Below are 13987 nucleotides of genomic sequence, written 5' to 3'. Positions count from 1 at the left end.
GCTGTTGTTGTCCTTAATCGTGCAAGCCACGCTTCGACACCTTCAGGGAATACAACGCCTGTCATCCGTTTCTCAAAACCACTCAACCCGTGATTCATGTATCCTACTCGGTGACAAAGGTGTTCCTGCATCCACAGCTGGAGTAACAGATTGCATCCTTGGAAGAAATTGCCTCCTTCTCGGCATATAGTTAAAGCTCGGTAGATTTCGGACAAAACCAAAGGGACCACAGTACTGTTAGTTTTCTTAATTGCAACATCAGCCATCCCTACAAGACCTATCTCTATTTTCTTATCTTTGCGTGGACAAACCACGACCCCCAGAAATGCTGTTATGAATGCCAAAATACGTCTCGCCTCCCACTTGTTCCTGTTTCCAGCATGAGTTAATCCGAGATTCGGCTCTTCAAAACCTCGAGGAACACCATACCGTTGATATAAGAATTGGAGATCACAACACCCTTTCGACAAGTCATCATTTTGCACCTTCCGACTAATATTTAGCAAATCCAAAAACCCATGCGGAGATACCGGTCTTGGTGAAAGCAAATATTGCCCCCTTAATTTTCCATTTATTCCCGCATATCCTGCGATTTCTTCTAGCGTAGGTGAAAGTTCAAAGTCGACAAAACGGAATACATTGCGGGTTGGGTCCCAGAACGGTATTAGAGCCTCGATGATATTTGTCCTTGGCTTGATATTCAACAGATCAACAAAACCTCCCAAAACTCTTTCCACTATCTTTTTACTATCATTTCCCATATCATTCCACCACATGTGGAGTTGCAAAGGGACCTCGCTACAGACTGAGAATGGTTCATTTTGACTTGTGCTCATCCTGCACATTTATTATGGTGATTAAAGAAGGAAAAACATTTATTTGACTCAAAAACTATCTATATTCCAAATGACTCGGCTTTCAAATACGGCCTTTGAGGACGAAGATTTTTATTTTTTTTTGAAAAGTAAGACGTCTAAAGAAATATTTTTGAATTTTAACTTCTTTTTTTTTTTTGAAATTTCGAAAAAACTTTTAAAGAAGAAAGGAAATATTTTTGGACTATTATTCTGAATTTATGAAAGAAATACTACAAAAGAAAAAAAATATTTTTGAATTTTCTTTTGAATTTTTAAACAAATAATTTGGATTTTGAGAGAGATTAAAAGGAAATACTTTTGTATTATATATATATATATATATATATATATATAATTTTTTTTTAAAAAAAATTGAGGTCTAAAAGAAAGACTTTCTAAATAAGCGAGTAATGTTAAATATTTTTGGATTTGTTTTTGAATATGGTGGGACGAAACCAAAGAGGTTTGCCTACGTATCTCACATCCGGTGAGAATCAGACCCGCGTAGTTCGGGCATAAACTGAACTTTGTAAACAATATTCCTTTCTTTCCCAATAAATCAAACTAAAAAATTCAAAATTTTTGCAGGGTTTTGACACCTCTTGCCATTGTTTTATATTATTATTATTATTATTATTATTATTATTATTATTATTATTATTATTATTATTATTTTGAAAAATAAGACAGAACACCCTATATTGCTATAATTTTTTTTTTCAAAAATTCCCTATTTCAGAAGCCGGTCAGCATGCAGATCTGAGGCAAATAAATGTGCAAAACAAACGAGATGCAGCAGGATGGTCTTTTTCATTTCAGGTTGCTTGTCCTAGACGGACCCAACCCCTGTGTTGAGTCCCCTAAGCCAAATGCAACATGATGCAAATAAACGTTCCTACTAGGGATCCGGCATGAAGTCAAGTTATTCTAGGTTCAGAACCTGGGTGTTTGTTCTAGACCTGGCTTACCCGAGCGGACAGCTCGAGCCGAGGGGAGGCAGCGTACCGGGAATACAGAAGCTTTACCGGCTTTGCAACTTATCCAACCTCGTTCTAAATTGGGAATTAGACACTATACAAAAAAGAAGTCACACGAAGTGCACCCTTCTTCATGATTTAGAAGACTCAGAGAGGAGATGGGTTTCGGCACAGTTTATATACAGTTCGCATAATATCAAAGCGGTAAGGGCAGCATTTAGCACATTAGGCTCAACATGTAAAAATCAGATAATAAACAAAGCCAAATACAACAATTATTCTAAGCTCGAATTCTTGAACTCTGAACCAGTGGTTCTGGGTTATATTCCCCAGCAGAGTCGCTAGAGCTGTCACACCTCCTTTTTCCGCACCCGCAAGGGTACAAGGGAGTTTTTCCAATTAAAGGACAATCGAAACGGGATTTGTTTATTTAATTCAGAGTCGCCACTTGGGAGATTTATGGTGTCTCAAGTTACCGGTTTAATCCCGAATCGAGGAAAAGAATGACTCTGTTAACAGTCCGCGAACCAGAAATCCGGATAAGGAATTCTGTTAACATGGGAGAAGGTGTTAGGCATTCCCAAGTTCCGTGGTTCTAGCACGGTCGCTCAACTGTCATATTTGGCTTAAATATCTGATTTTATACAATTATGAACTTATGTGCAAATTTTAACTTTTAGCCGCTTTTATTATTATAAGTTTTTTTTAAGAATGTGAACATCGTTTAAAACATGTCTTTGGATTGCGTCACATGAAATGCACCCGCAATTCGGAACACATTTTATTCAATATTTTGGGATTTGGATTTGGGTCGCATGAAATGCACACCCGAGTTTAAGAAGGTAAAATTATTAGAATGCGTGCCTAAAACGACTAGAGCGTGGTTATTTTTGGAAAAAGCCGTGAATTTCGCTAAGCGGCCGATCCCGAATTCTAAGTAATTAATACATACATTTATGAGGGCCCCGCAATTTGCATTTTTATTTGGCGAGGCTCGCCTCATTATTATTTTTTTTTTAAAAAAAAGATAATCTTAGAATGACTACATTTTTTCTATTAAGTTTAGTCTCTAAAATAAAGAAAGAAAATCCTAATTAATTAGGAGTTAGAAAAAATTAAGAACATGTAACATACTAATTGCTAGATTAGGACCAATATTAAATGAAAGAATTTTAAAGAAAAAATTCGAAATTATAAATAAAATAAGAAATTCGACAACTAATATTCAAAAGAAATCAAATATAGCTAGATTGAAGCTCACATTGTTATATATAAAAAAACAACTATTGGAATTAATTATTCATAACCATTTGAAACTAGATTTAACCACAATTACTAAAGCTTATTAGAAAGATTATTAAACTTAAACATTATCTAGTCTTGTTTGGCTTTAACTAAATTTAACTATCCATTCATGATTGACCTACTGTTGACCATATTAAAACTTTCATAGCTAGTGAATTAACCCATTTTGCCAAGCTGATTCACTAAAGACCAACTTATGTTATTTTTCTCTTATTCCAATTATTAAACAGTAATACATGAAATAGCCTAAATACAATCAGTAAAAGAAACGAAGAAAAAGCGAAATTAAAACTTCAAAGTTCCATTCTTCATGTATTCATGCTTTCACATTTTTCAGCTTGCAATAGCTAGTATTACAGTCGTGTAGCTGGTATTTGAATACAAGGAAAGGAAGAATAGGATCAGCAGCAGTAGAAACAACGCAACAACAAAAAACAACCAGCAGTCAGAAAACCCAGCAGTAGACTTGAAAACCAAACAGAAATTCCAGCAACCACTCAATAACGCAATAACAAAGGACCAACGGTTAACTCAAGAAGCCAATTGAAAATCCCGGAAGCAAACAGTAGGCAGAGATCACACTCAGGAATACACGGAAATAGTATTCGAATATTGTAGAAATCCTCTTCTTCAAAATTAAAAGTATGTTCTTATCTCCTCTTTAGTTCTGAAATTTTTATCTCTCCCAAAATTCTCCTCCCTTTTTTAAGTGTCAAATGAGTCCTCTTATACCTCAAGCAAGACTATCTTTTCTCTTTACCTCTTTTACTTTTTTAACCCAATATTCTTTACTATATGCACCCTTTAACTTTTTATTATTACCTACACTTTTACTTTAGTAAAAGTAGTCAACGTGGGCCCCCCATGTTCCCTCTTTTCGAAAAGAAGACATCATTATCAACCTTTTCCTCTTTGCTTTTATTATTATGTCTTGTCCCCACCATAATTAAATAATCCGTAATTGGTTAATTCCCATTTTATCCCTAAAACTACTGTTACGCCCTAATTCAAAATCTGTTCAAACTTCAGAATTATCTAAGAACCTAAAATTAAATTACCAGCTATAACCAATCTCTAATCCAGTTCAATCAACAAATTCAAACTTAAACGATGAACAACAAATCAACAATCGGAATTATTTTGACTGAACGATATTTTTAACAACACATATATTTTCGATTCAATAATATTAACAAATTGAACATAACAAATAAGTAGATTTGAATTTCTAAATTCAATAATCATTTGAACTTTAAACTAAATCCAACAACACTACAACCAAGATGAATATTCAAATTAAATCAAGAATTAAAACATACACATTAAATAACCGGATTAAGAACGAACTTTAAACAAAATATGAACACGAATTTAATCTAAACTAATCAACAAAGATGGATGATTCAAGCGATTAAACTAACATATTTCTATATTACAACTAAATTCTTTTAAAACGAATAAAAACAAACCGAAGAAGAAATAATTATTTGAATTTCAACTTAAATCTAACAACATTAAAATTAAATTAACCATTTCTTTTTAAAAATTAAACTAAAATTAAACTAACAATTTCTTTCACATTAAAATTAAACTAACAATTTCAATTTGAATCTAACAACATTAAAATTAAACTAACAATTTTCTTTTTGAATCTAACAACATTAAAATTAAACTAACAATTTCTTTTTACAAAAAAAAACATATGAAACAAACTGAAAAGTAATTAATTAAATTTCAATTAAAAATTAAACCAATAAAACACATGAACAAAACAAGAATCAAACATTTATCGATTTTAGATCCGGGAATATCAAAACAAAAATACGGACAAAATAAAACTCAAACCCACTAACCGGCTCGAAGCGACGACGAACTCGAACGGAAACAAATCTCTCCGGAAACAATTATTGCACCAAAATCACTCGAATCTGCTTGGAAACTTAAACAATGGACGAAGCTCGATGGAGGGGTGTTTGACGATGACGTGAACTGAAGCAGCAGCAGCCCGCGAAGGAGAAGAAGAAGCAGGGACCAACAGTGAGGCGACCATGGCATCATCAATTCGACGGAGAAGAAGCAACGAGCTGGAGTTTGTGATCGCAGCCATGGCAGCGAGGAGAAACAGTGACGCTGTTTTTGCGTGCGACGGGCAGCAGTCCGCGAAGCTTGGAGAAAAAGAAGCAGCGACCAACAGGGAGAAGCTGAGACACTGCCATGGCTGGGTGCGACGGGCAGCAGTCCGCGAAGGAGAAGAAGAAACATCGACCAACAATGACGCGACCATGGCAGCATCAACTCGACGGAGAAGAAGCAACGAGCTGGAGTTTGTGATCGCAGCCATGGCAGCGAGGAGAAACAGTGACGCTGTTGTTACATGTGACGGGCAGCAGTCCGCGAAGCTTGGAGAAAATGAAGCAACGACCAATAAGGAGAAGCTGAGACGCTGCCATGGCTGGGTGCGACGGGCAGCAGTCCTCGAAGGAGAAGAAGAAGAAGCGAGCAACGTGAACTTGAAGAAACAACCATGGATCTTGAAGCAGAAGCAACATCAACCACGATCTTGAAGAAGAAGAAGCACGGGCAGCAGCAATGGAGGTTGAAGAGTGGCCAGCAGCGATGTCGGACTGGGGTTCGAGGGGTGTTGACGATGAGGGCTGTGTGTGTGTATGTGTTGCTATGTGTGTGCGTTGCTGTGTGCGTTGCTGTGTCGAAGGTGAAAGGCTGCCATGGGAGGACGAAGAAGAAGAGGAAGCAAGCAGCCATGGGAGGAGGGTTTGGAGAAGAAGGAGAGGAAGAAGAAGAGGGGGGGGGGTAGCTTAGGGTTTTTCTTATTTTTTTTGTTTTGTTTTATTTTATGAAAAATGAAAGAAAAGGGGGTTTGGGTCTTTTGGGTTATGGACTGGGTCGACCCAGTTCGAAATGGACTGGGTCGTTTGGGAAGATTGGGTCTCTTTGGGCCTATGACTTAAAATTGAAGAAAAGGCCCAATCCGATCTCTTCTATTTTTATCCTTTTCTATTTATTCAATTTCCTAAATAATAATAAAGCTAGAATGCTAAGATTAAATTATAAAACCCAAAAATTATCTGGAAATACTAATTAACTCTTAATAACAGTTAACACACAATTAAATAGCGACTAACGAGAAAATCACACAATTTGGACATTAAGTGCTAAAAATGCAGCGTACATTATTTTTATGATTTTTTCATTTTGTAAACAAACTTAATTAAATATTAAACGCAAATGCAACATATTTTTATATTTTTTATTAATCTAACAAATAAACATGCATAAACAAAAATGCAAATAATTACACAGAAATGCCACGAAGAACACAAAAATTGCACACAAAGGAAAATTGTTTTGTTTTGAAATTTTGGGAGTAATTCTCATATAGGGCAAAAATCACGTGCTCACAATAGGAATGTAAAAATTCCTTTTCATATTGCTCCTCCTCTCCCCCTTTCCTTTCCTATTAACACCCTCTCGTTTGTTGGGCCATTTACAATTTGTTGGGTCATTATATTTTTCGGGGAAAAATTCAAAAATAGTAAGATTTACAAGTGGTCATTGAAAAATAGCCACAGTTTTAAAAGTAATCGAAATTAGCTACTTTTCATATAAAGATAAATCTGAACGAAAACATTATTCAAAATCCGAAAAATATTCCAGTATATTATACTAGAGTAGCAGTATATTATACTAGAACTCCAATATATTATACTGGAGTTCCAGTATAATATATTGGACTTCCAGCATAATATACCGGTCCAGCATAAAATGTTGGAAGTTCATATACAGGTGCTCCAATCTCCAATATATTATGCTGGAACTTTCCCCGTATTGGAGTTCCAGCATAATATGCTGGAAGTTCGTACACAGGTGCACCAATCTCCAGTATACTATGCTGGAACTTTCCGTGTTGCAGTAAAATAGTGACGACTTTTCAATGACTTTGTAAACGCTGACTATTTTTCAATTATCAGTCCGAAAACTGGCCGGCGCTATTTTTACCATTTTTCAGCTATTTGCCAAAATTAGGGGACATTTAAAAAACTAGCTACTTTAAGGATTGTTGTTTAAAAAATGGTGAGGATTTATAATGTATTGCAACTATAGCCAGATACTTCAAGCAGACCATGGGTATAAAGTTTAATATTTGAGAGACATTGTCTTTTTACAAAGTTAGAGTGGAAAAATGATGTTCACCCTTCTTACAAATGCAAGTAAATAATATTTTTAGATGTCAATTTTATTGAGAAAACGACAGTTTGTGGCCCTCTAAAAGTTTTATTAGCCCATGTATTTTCCATTGACCCGAAATGGCTTTTAAGCCTAATTTATTGACAAGCTATAGCCATTGTTCTTTAACGCACAGATTTTCCTCCTCTTGGTCCACCAACCGCCCATTTGATTTACGTTTCTATATTGACAAAGCATCTTTAGTATGGTACATCCTTACTTTCAGAAACTAATGATGCAAATTTAATATAAATAGGATAGTGTAGTATTAAAAGAAGGATGTTAGAGATAATATATACTAAGAGGCTTTTCGTATGTTGTCAATTGTAAAACCTTTTATCGTATGCTTGAAATAATTATGTTTTTCCTTTTTTTTTTGTTAATTTATATTTCCAAATGGAAACATGGAAATCTGGTGCAATTGGAAAGGGTGTCAATCCTTTTATTTTTGACGGTATTCTTTTTTTTTTTAATTACTCCAAAAAGATAAAGTGGGCATTTGGCAAAGGCTTGGAATTAGTTCAAGTGTACTTGAAAATTCAAGAAAGTAACTTATAATAATTTGTATCTAATCCAAGAGTCCCAATTCCATTATTTGTCATCATATAAATAAACAATTAGTGTTTTGAAATTAAAAATTAAATTAATTTAAAAAATAATTTGAAGCGTATTAGATATTTGCTAAAGATGAGATTGAGTTGTTGCCCAACTACTCAAAAGAAGAATAACATAATGCATGACTCTTGCTAAAGATGAGACTGATGATTCCATAAGTCAATATTACTATATACTATACTACTATATATAAATGAACAAGGATGGACGAACACTGCTATAGCAAATTGTACACAAAGTTATCTGAATTATACTATATACATGTAGCTATTTTATTGGCTGCTGATTTTTTTGCCTTTTTTGGCCCTGGCCAGTTAACACGTGTATTTGCTTTGGATTCCTTTCTGGGTCACTCTACCCAAAACTCAAAAGTAGAATCAGCACACATGGGTCTCAGTTCTTTGAATCAAACTCTCTAGGCTGTAATCTCTTTCTCCTTCATTGGGTGAATTATTCTAGAAAGACATCAAAAGCTATGGTAAGCCCCTTTTACTTCTTCCAGGTTTTGCTCTCTACATCTTTCTCCTTGATTTGAATTGTGTTCTCCAAGTTTCTTCGTGGGGTTTCTCTAGATAGATCTATGTTAGTTTTGCATGTGTTTGAACTTGAAATTTCACGGTTTTGATGGAAACTTGCAGCTTATTAGCGTTTTATTTTTCAGTTTTAGGTTTGCATCTACTTTTTTGGTGATTTTATTTTCTATTTTAGCATTTTAATGCCAGCATCTTCAGAATTTATAGGAAGCTTTCTTAGATTTGTCTCGATTTTCACTTTTGTATGGAGATTTTTCTTCTCATTAATATTTGAGAAGATCATCAGTGTATATGAATGAAGATTAAGATACTTGTTACCTTAGTCCAATTTAATTTAATATATCTTTCTTAGTCCAAATTTCTTCTCCTAAACAGCCATTGCTCCTTTCGTCTCCTTCTGTTACATGTTTGTCCTATCTTCTTCCAAATTCCCTTAATCGCTCGCTCTTGAGTACTTATAGGTAAGCATCTTTTATTATTTTGAATAATTAATTACTGGATTTTTTTATATGCATGTCACTTGATCTTTCTGATCTTTTTCTTTGGGCTATCAAACTTAAATCTTTTCCCTCTTCATTTACTACTACAATTGCAACTGAATTTTCGTGAAGCTATGTAGCTAGATTATTTTTTGTATTTTTATTATATTAGTGGGTCCATCTGAAAGCAGTACAACTCTTCTCTTCTTAGATATTAAGGAAAAAAATGCGAATTTTTCTTATGCTATCTTTATACTGTGATTTTAGATTAATTGTATCTTTAACGGTCAGTGATTCATATTTGAAATATAGATAAATATTACCAAAATTTAACATAATTGTCGATATTCCTTCTTTTCTTAATTTAATACAACATGTTGGTTTATGTTTTTTCTTTAGCCCTTTGTTGTAATTAGCAGGGATGGTGTCACAAGCTAAATTGAAGAAGTATCATCATAGAAGTAGAGGCAAAGATGAACAAAGAAGGTGAAGTATCTCAACGAGTCATCTAAATCTTCACACGATCTAATAGGATTTTATAAAAATAGGTGGCTATTATGATGAAATTGGATCTTATGAGATAAGTATTATATGGCTATTATGGAAACACTATGTCCTTAGTGTGTTCGTATTGCTATCCTATTTAATTACAGAGTAATAAATTTTTGATCCATTGTTGAGAGTGTCGACAGCTTGTTGATAGAGGTACATGGTGATTACTCAAAAAATGTTGATCCTGAAAGTGGATATAGGCTGGCAAAGGATACTAAACCTAGGGTAAATGAAGTATATAGAGCTTAAATATGTTTAGATTTTCATGACCTGTTTTCTGAACTTGCTTGGCTAAAATAGATTCTTTTTCTTCCTTAAATTAGTAAGTAGTTATGTTTATTTTCTTCTCATTTTGTTGTTAGAGAATTTAGGAACAATAGTAAACCAGAAGCAGTGGATCATGTGCTTTAATCCGATTCTCCAATTGAATTTCAATATTATATTAGAGTCGATAGAGAGAGGGTTTGAATGAATCCACTATCACTATTCACTGCAAACGCTTATGCATCTATTTTAAATAGGATACAATGAATAAAGATAATACATATAGCTGACTCTAATTAATTTGAAATTGAGATAGTGATGAATGAACAATTACAATCGTTTTGTTTGCATAAGTCAGTAAAGACTAAGATCTTAAACTGAAGTACAATTGTGCTGCTTCAATTTTACAGATGCAATTTAAATGTACTCACAAATGCGATATGATATCCTCTATTTTACTGCTAAAAAGGCCTCCCAAATAGCAAAAAGAAAAGCGGCAAACCGGTATTGAACGTGTCTCAACAAGTCCTATAGTCTGTTTTAGTTGCTGCGAGTGAAACCCCAAAACCTCAAATCCCCTAATGCCTATCAAATAAGAGGCCTACCGAGGATCCGGTGTCTAGGATTTCCCCCAAAAGTAAGTAGGAGTGCTCTTCCTTTCAAGCTTTCTGTCATACAGTCTATAGACCTTACCTCACTAATCTTTTATTTTCTCCCGGGATTCTGTTTGAGTTGCTGAGCTTGCCTTAATTAGTCCCATGTTAATCTTTTTGAGATCTATTTGGAAGGTCCATTTTTACATTATTTTGCCTTCTTTGGATTGAATAAGAACAAATAATTTGCCATTGAGCTAAAGCTCTGTGACTGTGCCAAAATTGGGGCAAGCTTTTCCCTTTGAGTTCCTCCATATGCTATGCTAATATTTTTAGATCTCAGTTGCTCTTATAGATGGTTGTTTGAACTGAAAGCTGAATTTTTAGTTTATTATACTTACCTTGCGTTATTTGGATCTGTTTAATAGAAGATCAGATGAGCCTGATGTTGTAGTTATGTGAGCTAGAAGAAAAACATTAATTACGCAAGAAAGAAAGAAAACTCCAGATGCCTGCGGCTTTGGGACAAGATGATTTTCAAAATGAAATTGCCAAGTTTTGATGCTATATTATCCAAAATTTATTGATTCCCATTGTCTATAGTAACTAATAAAGGTATAAGATTTATTTGTATGATAATTGTGACTTGTGATGGTTAAGAAATGGAATTTGAGGGGAGGCATTTTGACCAAAATTGTTTTCGCTATGTAAGAAGTTCCCCAGTTCTGTAGGAATCTCCTATTCTGCTGCAAAGTAATTTAGATTCATTTACCAGTGGAGTGCGTATGCATGTATATAATTATATGTATTATTAAATTTACAATGTTATTCTGGTTATGCAGATCTGGGGTAGCGAAGATGGTGATGCACAATGACTACAAATAAAGAATTCTTGAAGCTAAAAACAACTTATGGTGGATAAAATTGGTCAGCAAACTCAAAATCCTGCTCCTATTCTTCCTGTTGATAAATCTCTCTGTTGTGTAAGACTTCATAACCAAGAAAACTTGCACAAAAGCGATATGTTAATTTCAAGGTATTGTTGGTTCTGCACATTTAAAAAGGAAACCGTGCTACTTCTATCTCATTGTACCTTTCCTGCTGAAGGTACCCTTCCATGAGGCAGAAGTGAGATGATTTACACATATATAACAGACAGTCGAAAGTTGAATTCTCGGATTGGCTGCGTCTAAGATCTATGAAAAAGATGAGCAGATTAGTCATTTGATTTCTGGTGTTATTTTATTTTTTGATATGTGGAATGCCTATACTACCTGCAAAGGCGTTCAACGGTGTTCTCCAGTGTAAATCGTAGTATTTATTGGGCGTACTTTTGCATCAGTATATCCTCAAATGTGTATAGCATGTTGCTGTATCTACAGCAAGTATGTAATTTTGAATGTTCTCTCCTCAGCTGAGGGTTGTAATTAGTACTTGGTTGACATTGGCATCTTGAATCTGATTTGACATGCAATGATCTTTTGTTGAGTAACTGTTGCTTTATGCGTTCTGTTAGCATCAATCATATCAGCATATAAGCTTATGCTCTTAGCTTTATGTTTTTTCACGTGCCTCTTTTTGGTTCCTTTTCATCATTCATTATTGCTATCGTTCATCTCCAAACGACTATGGAGACCATTGATGGACAATATAAAATGTTGACCATTGATGGAAAATATAAAGTTGACCATTGATGGAAAATATAAAATGTTGAGTCCGTGCGCAGCACGGGCCATGCCTATCTAGTCAATCATAAGTGCAATAATTATCTATTTGTAGGATAAAATGAGCTAACATGTACACAGTCGAGGACATTCATTAGTCTTGTACTCAAAACCTGAGTGTCTTGTTATTATATACCCTCTTTTAATTGTGATTATAAGATACAAGTGTAATTTCATATAAATTTTTTATATATACAGTTTATAAAAGTTATATATACATTGTTATATCTATATATATTGGATTTTGTATAATAATATATATAAATATTATATATAAAATGTTATATAGTGTATAAAAATAATATATACATGACTACATTTTACAAAATTTATATATAAAGTGTGTTGTGCATTTTACAATGTATTCCTAATGTATCATTAATGTATCCCGAGCTTTATATATCCAAAGTGTACAGTCAATTTCTGCAATGTATAAAAGTGTATATATTGCTCTAAGATGTATCAAAATTTTATATATATTATATAAATTGCATAAAATTTGTATAAATTGTATCATGCATTTTACAATGTATCCATAGTGAATCATTAATGTATCCCGAGCGCTTTTATATATCCAAAGTGCACATTCTATTCTACAATGTATGTGTGTGTATTATAAAATAATAAAAAGAAGAAGAAGAGTATTGTAGAAAAAAGTATAGAGAGAAAATTCTTATTGATTTTGGGATGAATTACAATATAATAGAACCCCTCTATTTATAGGAGAAAAGTGACTTGACCACCAAGTAAAAAAAATTCTAAAATCTCTCTAAAATATAGACATTCACCTTAAATAAAATTCTATTTATAACACCCCCCCTTGAATGTCTATTCAACAGATAATGTGTCTCGTTAAAACCTTAACTAAAATAAAACCCAGTGGGAAAAAATTCTAGTGAAGGAAAAAAAGTACAAATATCTAACAATACGCCTTTTGGTTGTCTCGTTAAAAACCTTGCAAGGAAAACCCAATGGGACAAAAGAAAAAAGAGTACAACACGTATTAACTCCCCCTGATAAGCATCAGTTCACATTCTTGAGCCTTCGCATCCCAATCTTGTACACTAGTTTCTTGAAGGTTGACGTCGATAGAGATTTTGTGAACAAATCAACCATATTAACTTGAATGAATATGTTGCACCGTGAGACCATTCCCGATAGAGATGAATAATCTTCATATGATCTTGCTGGAATCGTCATTTCAATATCATCACATAAGGGCAAAAACTCTTGCTATCATATTATCATGCGTATAGTTATAGCAAGATACATTGTGCACAAATTGCACTGAGGATATGATACTTCAAGATCAAAAATTGTATATGCTTTAAGCAATTTAAATCCTTTGGGGATTTTCATATAAGTATAGTGAAATAAGCCATATAAATAGACTTTAGATTTATATCAAGTTTTCATGTCATGCCAGACATATAAAATACATGAAAGTGATTGCACACACCATTGACTTTATACTTTCGAGTGTTTGAACCATATGTCCAAAATTACATGTCTTTCACATGAAACCAATTCTACTTGAATTGTTTCTCTTCCATTTGGCTAATATTTTTTGTGTCTGTATTCGACAGACTTAAGATCCTCATCTATACTTAGCGTTATCATAGATGTCGTTGACGAATATTTTATACTCTAATATTTTTTCATAAAGACATAACATAAAATAAAAATCCCTTCATTCATTTCAGGTACCTAAACCTCTCCTGAGATTTTATGAAGTGTTATGTCATGTGATCTTCTAGATCACTTGCCTATATGCTTTAATCATACCATAGACTTTGTCCTTCTAGTACTTATTTTAATATGAGCATTTGCAGTGAGAATATAG

General features: G+C 33.8%; 1 long non-coding RNA gene across 1 annotated transcript; it reads left to right on the top strand.

Annotated features, from left to right (window-relative positions):
- Positions 1 to 8330: 8330 nt before the first annotated feature.
- On the top strand, positions 8331 to 11912 carry LOC104223568 (uncharacterized). The gene is made up of 4 exons (XR_710143.2): positions 8331 to 8477; positions 9411 to 9497; positions 11263 to 11456; positions 11528 to 11912. It is a non-coding gene; the product is annotated as an uncharacterized lncRNA (long non-coding RNA).
- Positions 11913 to 13987: the final 2075 nt, after the last annotated feature.

The sequence above is a fragment of the Nicotiana sylvestris genome, chromosome 6 (assembly GCF_000393655.2).
Source record: "Nicotiana sylvestris chromosome 6, ASM39365v2, whole genome shotgun sequence".
NCBI lineage: Eukaryota > Viridiplantae > Streptophyta > Magnoliopsida > Solanales > Solanaceae > Nicotiana > Nicotiana sylvestris.
Note: the sequence above shows the minus strand (reverse complement) of the source record. Positions and strands in the feature narration are given on the sequence as shown.